The sequence below is a fragment of the Neophocaena asiaeorientalis genome, unplaced genomic scaffold (assembly GCF_003031525.2).
Source record: "Neophocaena asiaeorientalis asiaeorientalis breed wild unplaced genomic scaffold, Neophocaena_asiaeorientalis_V1.1 scaffold36, whole genome shotgun sequence".
Taxonomy (NCBI): Eukaryota; Metazoa; Chordata; class Mammalia; order Artiodactyla; family Phocoenidae; genus Neophocaena; species Neophocaena asiaeorientalis.
In genome coordinates this window covers 7,392,914-7,407,731 of record NW_020174149.1, presented here as the reverse complement: position 1 = coordinate 7,407,731, position 14,818 = coordinate 7,392,914, and the positions used below count along the sequence as shown (strand labels likewise).

Genomic DNA, 14,818 nt, shown 5'->3' with positions numbered 1-14,818 from the left:
TTAAGCATACAAAAGGAGTTTATTATCCAATGGAAACCCATAATCAATGTCATAAAATAATAAGTCATTTTACAAAATAAATTACCACCTCTTTAATTTATTTTACGATGTTGGATTTTATAAGGAGGGCATTTTTTCCTTTCTAAGGCTAAGGTGGTCATTTTGCACTTAGGATTGTGAATACTCCTAAAAATGCTGTTCTGAGAATCACTGAGGAAATAATGTTCAGACTGGAGGGGGCACAGGGAACAAGTCTACAAGACAAATTCTTTCTTTTCTAGTTTCACTTCTGAAACTTTAGATTTTAGTCTCAGTATTTTCACAGTAGGGATACTGTGCCAGCCTGGGCCAGGTCAGGATGGCTGGCCCAAGTTCTGGTGCCTCCAGTTCCCTGTCCAGTTTGAAGTTCGCTAGAATCTCAAACAACCTGTGGCAAGGAGGCATCCTCAGCTCTGTCACCAGGCACATTCTGTCCGTGGCAGCAAGCACAGTTCCCTGACAGCCAAGCCTGATACACTGACTGGAGGTCTTACCTCTCAGACTACAGGGCTTCACTCTCCAGTTCACATATACTCCTTTCCTAAAGGCTCTTCGTCATGGAGTCAAGTTCTCCATTTTATCCTCCACTCTATTCTATGCATCCTATCCTCTGTCCACACCACACTTGTGATGTTTTCTTACATACCTTTTCTTTATATTTCTGTGCCTTTTTCCATGCTATGCAGGCTGCATGTGATGGCCTTCACCACCTGGAAAATTTCTACCAATCCTTTGAAACACACTCAGGTGCCAACTTCTCTGCACAGATTTTCTTCTTCCTTTGCCAAAGCTAACTCCTCCTATAGTACTTTGTTCGCAATTTTATTACGGCACTAGGGACTTTGGCAATTTCCTTTCACATGTCTGTGTGTCTCCCTTCACTGGACCACGGGCTCCTCGAAGGTTCAAAGATAGGAACTGTGTCTTAGGTATCTTGGTATTGCCAAGGCCAAAGGTAGTGTCAAATACCGTTGCTTTGCTGTCGCTATGGGGAAGAAATAGAAAACATATATATCAGGGGTCATGCCAACTACTTAAGCAAAAGATGGAGACACCTTGGCAGCAGCACATTATGTAAATTGTGTGTCTACAGATTAAATAATTATCTTAATGATATTTAAAGAAAAATATTACCAACTAAAATAGGAAGGGAGGAAAAGGGCAGGAGAAATTCCTGTCCAACTGTAGGCCTTATTATCAGTGTGGGAATAAAATGTATACTGGATGTGGGATTCTCAAAGCTTCCAGTGCTCACTAGAAAAGCTTCACCTGGCATGTTAGAAACGCTGTCATCAAAGAGGAATAGTTTGACAGTTGAGAGAACTGGTCTCTAGTTCTGGTTTTAATGGTCATCTATTTCTCCATCTGTAAAAAAGTAAAGCATGTTCCTTCTTTCCTGATTTGCATAAGTGTGAGGACCAAATGAGTATTGCTTTGAGATAAGTATTAAACAAATCAAAAATAGTTTATGATCCTCTCCAAAAAGCAAAGTTCTTTCAAATGTAATTTTTAAAATTAAGGATATGGTGGCTTCCTGGAAATGGAAACGCTTGTCCTAAGGGACAGCAGAGATGAGGCTTTAGTCTTTTAAATTAGAAAACACTTTTCAAAATAAAGTTGAGTTCAAGGAGGTCTTCTGGTTTTCAGATGGTGGAGTGAAAATATCTCTGTTCCTTCCTTTTCTTGGAAACCATTTCAAAATAGGAAGGAAAGGGAATCTCAGAAATATAAACTCAATTGCAGAAAGTAAAAACTAGATTTCTGTAACCCTGAATTTCAATAAATGAGACAGGGCTGCCTGCTGCCCAGGACGATCAAATACAGGGTCTAGGTAAGGTGCTGTAGAGAGTAAGCCTGTGGCTGCAGACCTCAGACAAAGTCCACACAGAGTCATTCTCCAGAATAAGAAGCTCTGGCTCCTCAGTGAGGAAGCCCCACCAACACTTGTTTAGAGTAATGGAAAAGGGCATGTAGGATGGTACAGGAGCGACCCTGGACCCTAGACACATGAGGGAGCAGGGAAGGAGGCAAAGACAAGCCATTCCAGTGGGTGCATGGCTAGAAATGAGGAAGGGTGAGGGAGAGAGTAAATTATGAGCAGCCTAAAGCCTCTCACTTTCTCTCTCTTCCTCTCATCCTCCCTCTCCCTCTCCCTCCTCCCTCTCTCTCTCTCTCTCTGTCATAAGGAGCACTTCTCTGACCCAAAGAGAACTCTCCCTGGTCTAGAACCTGCCCTGATCTTTTCCTTAAACAAATCTCCTGCAAATAGTTGGTCTAAGAAGAATTCAACTCATTCTAAGATGAATACTAAATAAAAGGAAACAGTGAAGAGAACCAGCACAAGATCTATACAAGAAAACTAGAAAAAAAAAGTGGGAAAAGGAACAGGACAAAGGACAAACAATAGATGAAAAACACTTATCAGAAAATATACTTCTGTGAAGCAGATGAAAACAGTGACAAGGCATAAAATTATTAACTGAAAAAATTTTATGAAACAGTTATCCCTTTAAATTAAGGACTCAAAGGAAAAATATAAGAACTCTGAGAATATGTAGCAAGGCAATAGGAGATGAAATATAATGTGGGAGAAGTGAAAGAGAAAAATGAAGACCAAAAAATGTCCTACTGTATAGCACAGAGAGCTATATTCAATATCTTTAAATAACCTATAATGGAAAAGAATTTGAAAAAGAATATATATTTGCATATATATATCACTGAATATACTGAATCACTTTGCTGAATACCTGAAATTAACACAACATTGTAAATCAACTATACTTCCATTTAAAAAAATGAAGAGCACACTACAAAGAGCCCAAAGAAAAACAGGTATTGTTGAAAACACACTGAGGACCATGGAGAATTGAGAAAAATAAATAAAATGAAACAGAAATGGACAAAGAATTAAAAGTATTAGAAAGAAAATGATAGATGTGGAAGACAGACAAAAAAAGATACATGGTTTCACTTAATAAAAGATACAAATGAATGGAAGAGAATAAATATTCAAATACATAATCACAAATATATAATGTAAGAAAAATTTTCAAAAATAAGGTTTAGAGCTTCCCTGGTGGTGCAGTGGTTGCGAGTCAGCCTGCTGATGCAGGGGACATGGGTCCGTGCCCCGGTCCGGGAAGATCCCACATGCCGTGGAGTGGCTAGGCTCGTGAGCCACGGCCACAGAGCCTGCGCATCTGGAGCCTGTGATCCGCAATGGGAGAGGCCACAAAAGTGAGAGGCCCGCATACCGCAAAAAAATAAAAAAATAAAAAAAATAAGGTTTAATTCTATAGATTAAAAGGCACATGATATCCGAAGAAAAATGATATAGTTTTAGAGACATATTAGACGTGCCACAGTATCCCAGAGAAATAACGTATGATCCAAAAGTTTATACCCAGCCAAACTGTCACTGTGGTCAAAAAGCAAGTATGACAGATGTTTTTAAACATGCAAGAATTATGTTTCCTGAATATATATTGAAGATACTACCATAGGAAAAACTTCAGCCAATTAAGAGTTGAAGAGAGAAATTAGGGCAAAAAGAAGGACAGTATTGAATTAACCATAGAACCAAGGCTGAAGAGCCTATGAAATTATGGTAACAGAAATGACTATAACTACTATTAATCATAGCAAAATAGAAAGATATAACTAACAAAACTTGTCAGGTAAAAGGGAAGATAAAGCAAGAGATAATATATATATATTAAGTTCCTTAGCTTACAGACAAAAGGTGGCTAAAAAAATCTTTATTTTTAAAATCTTTTAAAATTGAGATATAATTGACATACAACATTGTATTAGTTTTAGGTATACAACATAGTGATTTGATATATGTATACATTGTGACATGATTACCTGTTTGCTATGACTTAGATATTTACATTTCTTAGCACTTTATAGTTTGTGTGTATGTATTAATAGTTTGTATTGATAAAGCAATTCTTTAACAGGAAAAGAAAGCAATGACCCAACAGAAACATGGACAATGGGCCAAACATATCACAGATAAAGAAATACAAATGGCATTTAATCACATTTGAAGGTGCTGAACCTTATTGATAATGAGACAATACAGGTCAGAACCACACCAAGATACAATTTAGATTGACAAAGATCAGAGGTTTGGCAAATATGTATTAGAGAGGGTGCAAGGCATCAGACGCTTATAATTACTGGCGGAAATATAAATTAGTACAACTTTCTGTAAAGGGCAATGAGCAAATTATCACATTTTTAAAATATACTTTCTAATTCTAGGAATTTTTCTTACCACATAGTGTATCACTTACGAGAAATAATGTATACAGCGACATTCACTGCAGCATTCTTTTTAATAGCAAAAGGCTGGAAATAACCTATAAACCCACTGACTGGGAGCTGGCTATTAAATTACAGTTTGTACCTTAAAATGGCATACTAGGTAGCCATTAAAGGAATATGGCAGCCCTATATGTACCAATATGGAATGATCTCCAGGTTATATTAAGTGAAAAAAGCAGGCAGCAGAAAATGTATATAGAATGAATATGCCTTTATTTGTATTATATGCGTATACCTATAAATACAGGTATATGTAAATATAGGTATACCCAAACCTGCTTATGCATATATGAAATCTCTCTGGAAGAATGTATAACAACCAGGTGGTCCGAGACTGGGGTGTGAGAAAGACTAACTTTATACTATATATCCTTTTTACACTTTTTGAAGTATGTATCCTGGGCATTATTACCCACTTGAAAAACTAACTTAAAAAATAAAAGTTCTGGATTGCTTTCTTTACTCGGGACGATTGTGAAGAAGTAATTTTTTAAATGCTTTGCATCATCTGAGTTAGGAGACCCCTCTACATCTAAAAGGTAAATACAAATGAATAAATGAATAAAGGAAAATATAAATTTGTGTTGACAATTTGGTCTAAGTGAGCTGGATCCACAAAGAACAGCACTGAGACCTGACCATGGGTTTTGCTGGGCTGGCCTTGCAGGCAGACTTCCATGACAGCTGAAACCATCCCCTGCAGCCAGCCACAAGCGTCAAAGGCGACTGACCAAGTGGGCTCGGTAAACAACCAAGAGTAGAGTAAAATAATTCTCCTCAAACCAATCCATAGCCCCTAAGATTTAATTCTTCTGTTAATACATGGTTACTATACAATGAGGAACAGCTTTAAAACATGATTGCCCATTAGGCATGAATCATTTGTGAGTTGGTTCCATTTATAACCGATCCTAGTTATTCGTCAAATGGGAGAAAACAAAGAGCACCATAAGGGGATGCACAGGTCTGAAATGACAATGGTGGCTTTCTTTCTCCAGCCACAGAATAATGTACCCCTAGATCTTACGGACAGGTATCCTGACAGGTATCATTCTTAGGCACACGTAATTTATATAGATAATGCCAAAATGACTACAGGTCAACCACTATCACTTAAAACTCACTGACCATCCATGACCACCAGGAACACACAACACCAGGCATGAACCCAGATCGGTTTTAGCCTTCCTTCTAAAAGTCTGCAGGTGAATTTCTAAAACCTTCGGACATACACATAGAGGTGAAAACCAGAAAAAAAGTCATGCAAAAGCTGTTAAAATGTTGCTTGCTTGTCTTGTTTTAGGCAGTTATCTTACCTATTTCTGAAGCTACTTTATTCTTCCTCTGAAATACTGGAGAGCAAGACGATTGGCTAAAAAACGTTTCATTCAAAAGTTTAGAAGAGTATTAGAATAAACGACAGCTTTAAGGAATACTGGAGACTTAAAATCTATTTCTGTGTTATTAAGAGGAAGTACAATTACATCTTTGGTCATTTTTCTTGGTTCTACCAAATGAGGAGAAAAAATTTCTCCGGTAATTATTTATGTCAGACACATAGCAAAGGAGCCAGCATCATTTTTTACTATAAGTTTATTCCCTGGGCAGACATGGTTGATGATTTCATACTGATATATGTGGTTGGGAGAGCTCTTTGTTAAACAATTCATTAACAAAAACAATAGTTCACATGTACTAAGTGGATTCCCTGTGCTAGCAATTGTGATTGTTATTTACATAATCATCTTTCATCCCCCCAAACAACTCTGCACGAAAGATATTATTATCCCCATTTCACAGACGAGGAAACAAAGGCTCAAAGATGTAAAGTAATAGTCCAAGATCAAATAGCTGGGACGTGACACAGCCGCATCCAACCCAAGTGAGCTGCCCCTAAGCCTCCGCACTCTCCATTACTCTACCCAGCTTCTGACAAGCATCTCAGCTTTTGCACAGTCTATGCAATGCAGAAAATATTTACTGAGCTTCTTCTACGTGTTAGGCACTATGCTAGCCACTGAGTAAACTATAAACATGAATAGCAGGTAATCAATAAATACTTGATGAATAAATATATCTATAGATACATGGCACCTGTCCACAAATGATAGCTTATAATACTTACATATTTAAAGTTACTATGTGCCAGGCACTTTGCTAGGAAAAGGCAGACTAAAAGAAGAAAAAAAGAGGCAACAATAAAGAATATGGTATATAAAAAGCACAAAATAAGTTCCAATAGATCAGTAACCACAATAACTATTGTTACACAGATAATTAGCTTCTCTTGCTAAAGGACAGAGATATTCTAATTGCTTTAAAAATTAACTATATCTCCTTTATAAGAAATGCAGCTAAAACAAAATGATGTTTAAACCTTTGAAAATAAAACAGTGGAAACAATACCCAAGTAGATACTAAAAACTGGTATAGAGCCCTCATACTTTGCTGGTGGGAATGTAAAATGGTGCAGCCACTTTGGAAGAGTTTGTAAGTTCCTCGAAATGTTAAACAGAATTATCACAAGACTCAGTAATTCCACTCCAAGGTATCTATCCAGAGAAATGAAAACATTTGCCCACACAAAAACTTATACATGAATGTTTATAGTAGCATTACTCATTACAGCCAAAATGTAGAAACAACCCAAACGTCAATCAACTTATGAGTGGATTAACAAAATGTAGTATGGGTCATGCAATGTAATATTATTCAGCAATAAAAAGTAATGAAGGGGACTTCCCTGGTGGCACAGTGGTTAAGAATCCTCCTGCCAATACAGGGGACACGGGTTCAAGCCCTGGTCCGGGACGATCGCACATGCCGCGGAGCAACTAAGCCCGTGTGCCACAACTACTGAGCCTGTGCTCTAGAGCCCGTGCGCCACAACTACTGAGCCCACGTGCCACAACTACTGAAGCCTGCACACCTACAGCCTGTGCTCCGCAACAAGAGAAGCCACCGCAATCAGAAGCCTGCCCACCGCAACGAAGAGTAGCTCCCGCTCGATGCAACTAGAGAAAGCCCGAGTGCAGCAACGAAGACCCAACCCCGCTATTAATTAATTAATTAATTAAAGGAATGAAGTACTGATAGATGCTATAGAATGGATAAACCCAAAAGAGACTATGTTAAGTGAAAGAAGCCAGTTCCAAAAGGTCACATACTGCATGATTCCACACATATAAAATTCCAGAATAGGTAAATCCATAGAAATAAAAAGTAGATTAGTGGTTGTCAGGGCTGAGGAGAGGGGGGATAGGAAGTGACTGCTAATGGGTTTCTTTTTGGGGTGATGAAAATGTTCTGGAATTAAGATGATGGTTATAGTTGTGTGACTCTGTGAATATTCTAATAATCACTGAATTGCATACTTTAAAAGAGTAAATTTTATGGTATGTGAATTATACTCCAATAAAGCTGTTATTTGTTTTAAAAAACTGGTGCAGCATGATTAATATCAGGCAAAATAGAATCCAGGGCAAAACATATTAATAGAAATTATAAAGTGTTCTGGAAATATAAATGCAAAGGTAATTAACTGTTCCCATGGCTTATGGACCATGAAAAGCATAAGAAACCTCTGAGAGAGGTCTTCTATAGTTGAAGGGAGTGGGGAGGGGGTGAGCAAAACTTTGCCACGTGGGAATGTCTGGGGTGTGTAGCAACCAGTCCCAGCAAGCATGGCGCTCACAGAGCCAGGTTGAGCTTTAGTTTGTAAGCTTCTAAAGAAAGGAGAGATGTTAGACACTGGTGTTTTAAATACAGCACCCTGGGGGCATGTGTGGAAAATGAATTATAGGGCAATGAAGAAGCAGCAAATAGGTAGACCAATTTGGGGATCCACATGAGCAAGGATGGATATTTATCTGAATTAGAGTAATGGCAATGGGACAGAGCCAAGGATGATAACAGTTTGGATGCCTGGGATGTGGGGAGAAGAAAGAGTCCAGGACAACCCCAAGGCTCCTTGCCAAGGCAATCTAATATTAATTAAGGAAGGCAGGAGAAAATGTGTGGGTGTTGGGCGGTGGTGAATGGGCGGTGGTGAGAAGTGAGTTTAATTTGAAGCATATGAGGTCCTTCTGGCAAATGGAAATTTAGATCTGAAATTTAGAAAAGAAGCAGGGCTGGTGACAGTGGTTTAGGAATCTACATAAGGCAATTGGGTGTGTTTCATCCTCTAATGCTAATCGTATGAAAAACTAGAAAAGTATAACATTTTAAATTACTGAGTCACTTCTGTAATTTCTAATTAAGTCAGGGACATGGCTAATAATGGAAGTTATGTCAGGTGGCTGATACTTCTAGCTGCCTACTCAATAACCATTTCCTCTTCTTCCTTAGAGCAAAATCCCTAATTAGAGAGAGGGGTGGTAGTTGCAGTTTACCCAGCTAAAAATATTTGACTTCTCAGACTCTTTACATTTTAGAGCAACATTGTGACACCATCCTGGCCAATGAGATGTCGTCAGAAGTAGTTGGGGAGGGCATCACTTTCTATCTAAAAAGGCAAAACTTCCCTAATACAAGGGCCCTCGCTCTTTAGCTATTTACACATTTCCTTTCTTCCTGCCTAAAGATGTAAGCCTAGAGATACAGCAGCCATCTTGTGACCATGAGGCAACTAGATTTAGGATGATGTCCTACATGGTGAAGAAGGTGAAGCAGGGAAAGGCTGATTCTCTGATAGTACTGTTTGAGCTCCTGCATCACCCCTGGACTGCCTTTCTTGGGAGTCTAGCTCCACAAGACACTCTTGTATCTGTTTAGGCCAGATTCTGATGTGTGCATTGTTTTTGTTTTGTTTTGGCAGCTGAATGCAATCCTAACTGATACAAATCATACTTGGGCTAATGTATATGTAATGAGACTAAAAAGACATAACCATTATTTCAAGTACTAAAAAACAAGTTTAAAAATCAAATATCAGGGCTTCCCTGGTGGCGCAGTGGTTGAGAGTCTGCCTGCCGATGCAGGGGACACGGGTTCGTGCCCCGGTTCGGGAAGATCCCACATGCCGCGGAGCGGCTGGGCCCGTGAGTCATGGCCGCTGAGCCTGCGTGTCCGGAGCCTGTGCTCCGCAATGGGAGAGGCCACAACAGTGAGAGGCCCGCATACCGCAAAAAAAAAAAAAAAAAAATCAAATATCATTTATTCTTAATACCAAGAAGTACTGAAAGTATTAAAGGGCTTAAAAGGTAGTACAGAGCACTGGATATTTCTTTTTCCAAACAGTGTGATAAAATGTGCAGCTAAAGGGAGATTATGGGACTACCAGTATTAAGAAAATTCATGAACACATCTATTAATGAGTTTATGTGCATGATGACACCCTTTCGACTTTTTCTGGATAAAGTAAACTGATCTGGCTCATTTATATAGCTTCAGCCAGAACAAATGTTCTTAAAGATGGGATTGTTCACCTGTCTCTCACAAGAATTATAATCTTAGGAAGAATCTTTCTACTCTCCCAGGCACTCAGTAAGCATAGCTAAGGAAATAGAACATCCCCAAACCACAGTGTTCTGGCCCTTCACAGAAGAGCTTTTATTGGGCTGTGCTCTGAGAGTATGTCTCTGGAACTGCAGTCAATGACGTTCTAAGAAACACTTATTATTAACTTCTACCACAAAACTTCCATTGTCTTCATGGCAGGGACCATGTTGAAGACTTAGATCTCTATGGCAACAATGACTGCTTTGAAGAACCGCCAGGAGAAAGCCATCCCAAGTTTCAGGACCAGGAAAAGCTGTGTAACTGATCTCATTTTATCTCATGGTCACTGTGGATTGAGTAACTATTTGTGTTTTCCTCTTTGTTTTGGTTACTGGGAAGCTCTGACAAATTTTTAATCCCATCTCCCGAAACTACACCAAACCATATAGTAAACTCATCTCTAGAAATTACCTGCACCTTATAACATAGTCTTCTTCACTAAATTACCTTTGATTTTATCTTGCTTCCTTATCTGTGTGTTCTCTTTACCCCAGTTTCATTATTAATTTTATGTTGTTTATGCCTCAAATGCTTTATGGAACCAGAAACACTTAAGGCAAACAATTTTTAAAAGCATCCAATGATAATAATTTTAAAAAGAGCTAATTTATTGAACATTACTGCGAACCAAGCACTGTCCTAGGCACTGGACCTATTTTAAGTTATTTACCCTAAATATGAGATAAGTAGTATTATTACTATTCCCACTTTACAGATGAGAAAACTGAGGCACAGAAAGGTGAAGTAATTTGTCCAAGGTCATACAACAAATAAATGATGAAGGAAAGATTCCAACCCAGGTGTTTCAAATGACAACCGTTTTACAAAAGAAGAAATAATAATATATAATTTCTAAAAGAAGCAGAGGCCTTCTGATCTTACAGGCTGAGCTTAGCATCCTTCAGCTTTAAAGGAGATATCTATTATACATCTTGTCCATACAATCATGCCCGGTGACCCATATTAACAGAGGGGAATGAGACAGTAAAAGTCAAAAGGACAGTTAATCCAAACTGACTTCTGACCTTTAAATATGAAGGTATTCATTCATTCACTCACTCATTCATTCACTACTCATCACATGCCACCTATGATGCAGCTGCTGGGAAGAGAGATGAAACAGATATAGTACCTGTCCTCCAGGAGTGCAGGTGCAATAAGGGAGAGTCAGACAGGTAAAGGGCACGTTGGGCTTATTATGAGTTGGCTGATAGCAGACCAGGGCAGGGTGTGGCATGATCATTCTGAGAACAGTTTAGCCCTTGGCCTCTCTGTCCATCTGATAATGGGAGTAAGAAAAATCAGCTCCCTTATAGGGCTGTTGGGTTGATTTCATATGTAGAAAGCTCTTAGCCTAGTCAGGCACAAGTATTCAGTATGAGGTAGCCTTTGGCTCTTAAGGCACAGTGGATGGCAGCCTGGGCACCTTGCTCTGACACACACCTGCACACACATGGGCCCAAGTCCTCACAAGCTCCCTACTGCCTCCTCTTAGATACTGCCAGGAGCTGATAGGCTTACAGTCCATAGACAGGTCTGGCACTTCCTTTCTGGATGCCACCATCTCAAATTCAGTGTCTCACTGGAATACATCGCCCACACAGGGTGAATATTCCTTCAAGATGCACTTGAAAATCTTTCACAGAGCCTGGCCCACATAATGCCCACCTGGCATTTTGGCCACATTTGCTCCGCTTCACTCTATCTCTTTGGCACTTCAGCACGGCAGTTCACCACACGATTCCCCTGCTGCAAAACGGGTCGGGTTCCTGCTTGGGCAGGCCTAAGGAAATACCCAACTAGAAGGGCAAAGGGGAAGTTTCAAGTGCACTGTTGGCTGAAGTCAGTGAGAAAACTTATGTGTTGCACCTGCTCCGCATCAGCTGGGAACCGTCCCTCCCTTCGGTTGTGTGCGGTGGCTAAATAAGAAGTAATTAATCATTTTCTCACCAACCCTAACTCATATTTAATAGTTCCCTCTCGAAGTCTGTTTTGTCATGCTCTCAGCAGAGTCAGTCAAACATTATGATTCCTTTCTAAATATTCCAGCAGCCAGATGGCAGGAACACTAACTGTGACATGGCAAAACTCGCCTAAAGATAACTTCGTGATGCATAATCACGCTTGATGGCACTCAGCTGAGCAGATCCATCCAGCCACCTCTTTACCTGCCCCACTTAATCCCGCTTCTTCAAACCCAAACTTTCTAATTCCAAGAACAAGACAAACATTCAACTCTGCAATGTGATATTAGCTGGCAAAACAAACACGATTCTACTCCTCCGGCTTCTGAATTTTAGGCAGAAGGATAAAATCACTAGAAGAACACACTTTAGGACACATTTCTCAAGATTTCTCTCTAGATAAAATATTCCTGTACCCTAAAGTTTCAAATGTTTCTGCACCAAATGTAAGTATATTTACAACACGTTTGCTGGAAAACAAATTTCTGTCCTTCTGCTGAGTTATTTTTGTAGGTTTTTTTTAAACATAAGCATTGATAAAAATATATTTATAAATTCTAGAATGTAGGAAAGTTGACTGTTTTTCCCTAGTGAAAATCCTACATGTTCTCTAGAGTAAATTACATTTTGGTTTCTCAGATCTTTTTCTAGGTTATATTATTTATTTTGTGTATGTATTTAAGTGGCTGCAAAATCACAACCTGTACTGTATGATTTCTGAACAATAAATCTCCTAAAAACAGTGTTTCCAGGCTGGGCCAGCTGGCTTTCTCCTGTTCCTAAAACTGTATGTTCTTAAACACACACACACACACACACACACACACACACTTCCTCCATCCCTTCCATTGCTGGCTACCTTCAGTCTGTGACACAATCTCACACTCACAACTATATGAAAACAACAGAGGCTCCTGGAAAGGAACTAAAAGGGGGCACGGCAGGAAGCCAGTCTTCAAGTCTCTGTCACCCTGATGGCTCTGCCCTGATTCAGGTGGCTGAAAATTGCTTGTTTATGGTTGCACGTATAGATTTGAAATCTGTGTACCCAGGTTCTTAACCCTGCTCCCCTGAGTAAGGCATTTAACCTCTGTGACCTTCTATTTTCTTATCTGTAAAAAAAAGGCACAATAACAATACTGCCCTTAAGGAAATGTGAATCATGTGAGGTGATTCGTGTAAAGGCATTCGGTAAGGCCCTCTGCAGTGTGTATTTCATTTCCCGTTATTGCTAAACTTTCTTTGCTCCCTGTTCTTATTTATTTACTTATTTTTCTGATTTGGCTTCTGTGGTTTTTAAATGTATCTCTAAAATTCATTGGCTGGAAAACTGCAGTAATCTGTGTGCTACTATAATGAGTGGATTTTTAGCATTACATTTTTATTTACTTTTTTATTGAGGGAAAGCGTAAGTGCACAAATCTCAAGGGAATAACCTCACAAACATCTATATGTGTACACCTGTGTTACCACTACTTAGGTCGAGGTAGGGAGCATTTCTGGCACCTGTAAAGCCTCCTTTTCTGTCCAAGTCATTACCAGGCCCAAAGGCAACCCAATCCCTCTTCTAAGCTTCGTCCCCATTAATAGCTTTGCCTAAAATTTAAAAAAAAATTTTGTTTTTCAGGGGAGGCTGGAGTCCCTGCGATAACTACTATTGCTGACCAGAAGAAATGTACTTCTCTTCCCTCTAAAGAGATAAAGATTCTGTAAAGGAGGAGAGAGGCACGAACTTTCTGAATCACACAGGTTATGCAGAACAAAGCCCTCATTTTGCAGCCAAGGACACCCCCAGGCTCGGAGAAGCGAAGTGATAGCCAACCTTCCTGCTGCAGAGTAACTTTCCTTCCAAACAGAGCCCGTCACAAAACAGCGCGAGCGTCAGGGATGTTGTCGGCTCGTCCCAGCGCGCCAGAACAGCTCTCCCGGCCTTTCCCGGGAGAGAACTTCTTTCTAGGGAGCAGCGCGCACTGGGTCCCCACGCCGCCCCCGCTCCCGTCGCAGGCACACCCACGCGGCTAGCAAGCCACGCTCAGAAGGCGCTGTTCCTGCGAGCCAGTGCCCGCCTGCCCACGGGGACAGGGCTAGGCTCCTTGTCCTCCAAGCCCCACCCGGAGATTCGGAGCGCCCTCTCCCCCCGCATCCCCGCTCCACCTCCGCCTCCGCTGCGTACTGAGGGAGACGGGGAATAGGCTCTGCCACCTTCTCCCTTATTTCTCCAAAGGAGACTTTAAAACCCATGCATGGCCAGAATTAAATCGCTGGAGCACAGACTACTGACCTCTGGGGCCTGGAGATGAGCACTGGGAAGGGAGTCCCGAGACCTGCGCTCTGGCCCCAGTTCAGTCGCCACGAGCTGTGTGACCCTGTGTAAGTCACTTTACATCTCCGAGATTGGCTTCCTCATCGAGGGCTTCTGTATACCCCAAGCCACCTTCCGTTCTGCAATTTCCTAGCTGCTCTTTACTTCGCTCCCGCTCATCCCGCGACAGCCCCCTCCCCAGCGAGACCCCAGCCTTTTGTTCTGGGGGTGAAGCGGGGAAGGGAGGAACGGAGAGCTTGGCGAAGACCAGGCCCGGGCGGCCTTGTCGCCAGGGGCCGCTCTCCGGATAGTCGGGTCGGTGGAAGTCACCAGACAACCCCGCGGTGACCTCGTTCCCTCCGCAGTCCCGTTACGGCCGGGCCCTGGAGACGCCGGGCAGCGGGCGGCAGGCTCCTGGGCAGCGCAGCGCATCGCCCCGGGCTGGGGGCGCCCGGACACCCGCATGCGCGCACGCAGCACTCCTGCACCCGCCGGCGTTTCACTCAGCTCCGGGACGGCCCGAGCGCCCGCAGCTGCGGCTCGTCCCTCCTCCCTCCGGCACCGACCCGGGCACGCGCGCGGAGCCGCTACCTGCCGCTGGTCGTGCCGAGGACAGGACAGGATTCGTCTCTGGCCGACGTCCCCGCCGCCGCCGCCGCCGCCTCTAGGCTCCGGGCTC

General features: G+C 41.5%; 1 protein-coding gene across 1 annotated transcript in view; it reads right to left on the bottom strand.

Moving 5' to 3' along the window:
• Nucleotides 1-14,818, bottom strand: part of WIPF3 (WAS/WASL interacting protein family member 3) — an 87,356-nt gene extending 72,538 nt beyond the window's left edge. The window contains 1 exon segment of the mRNA XM_024755090.1: nucleotides 14,731-14,818. The gene's annotated coding sequence lies outside the window, so the exon portion shown is untranslated.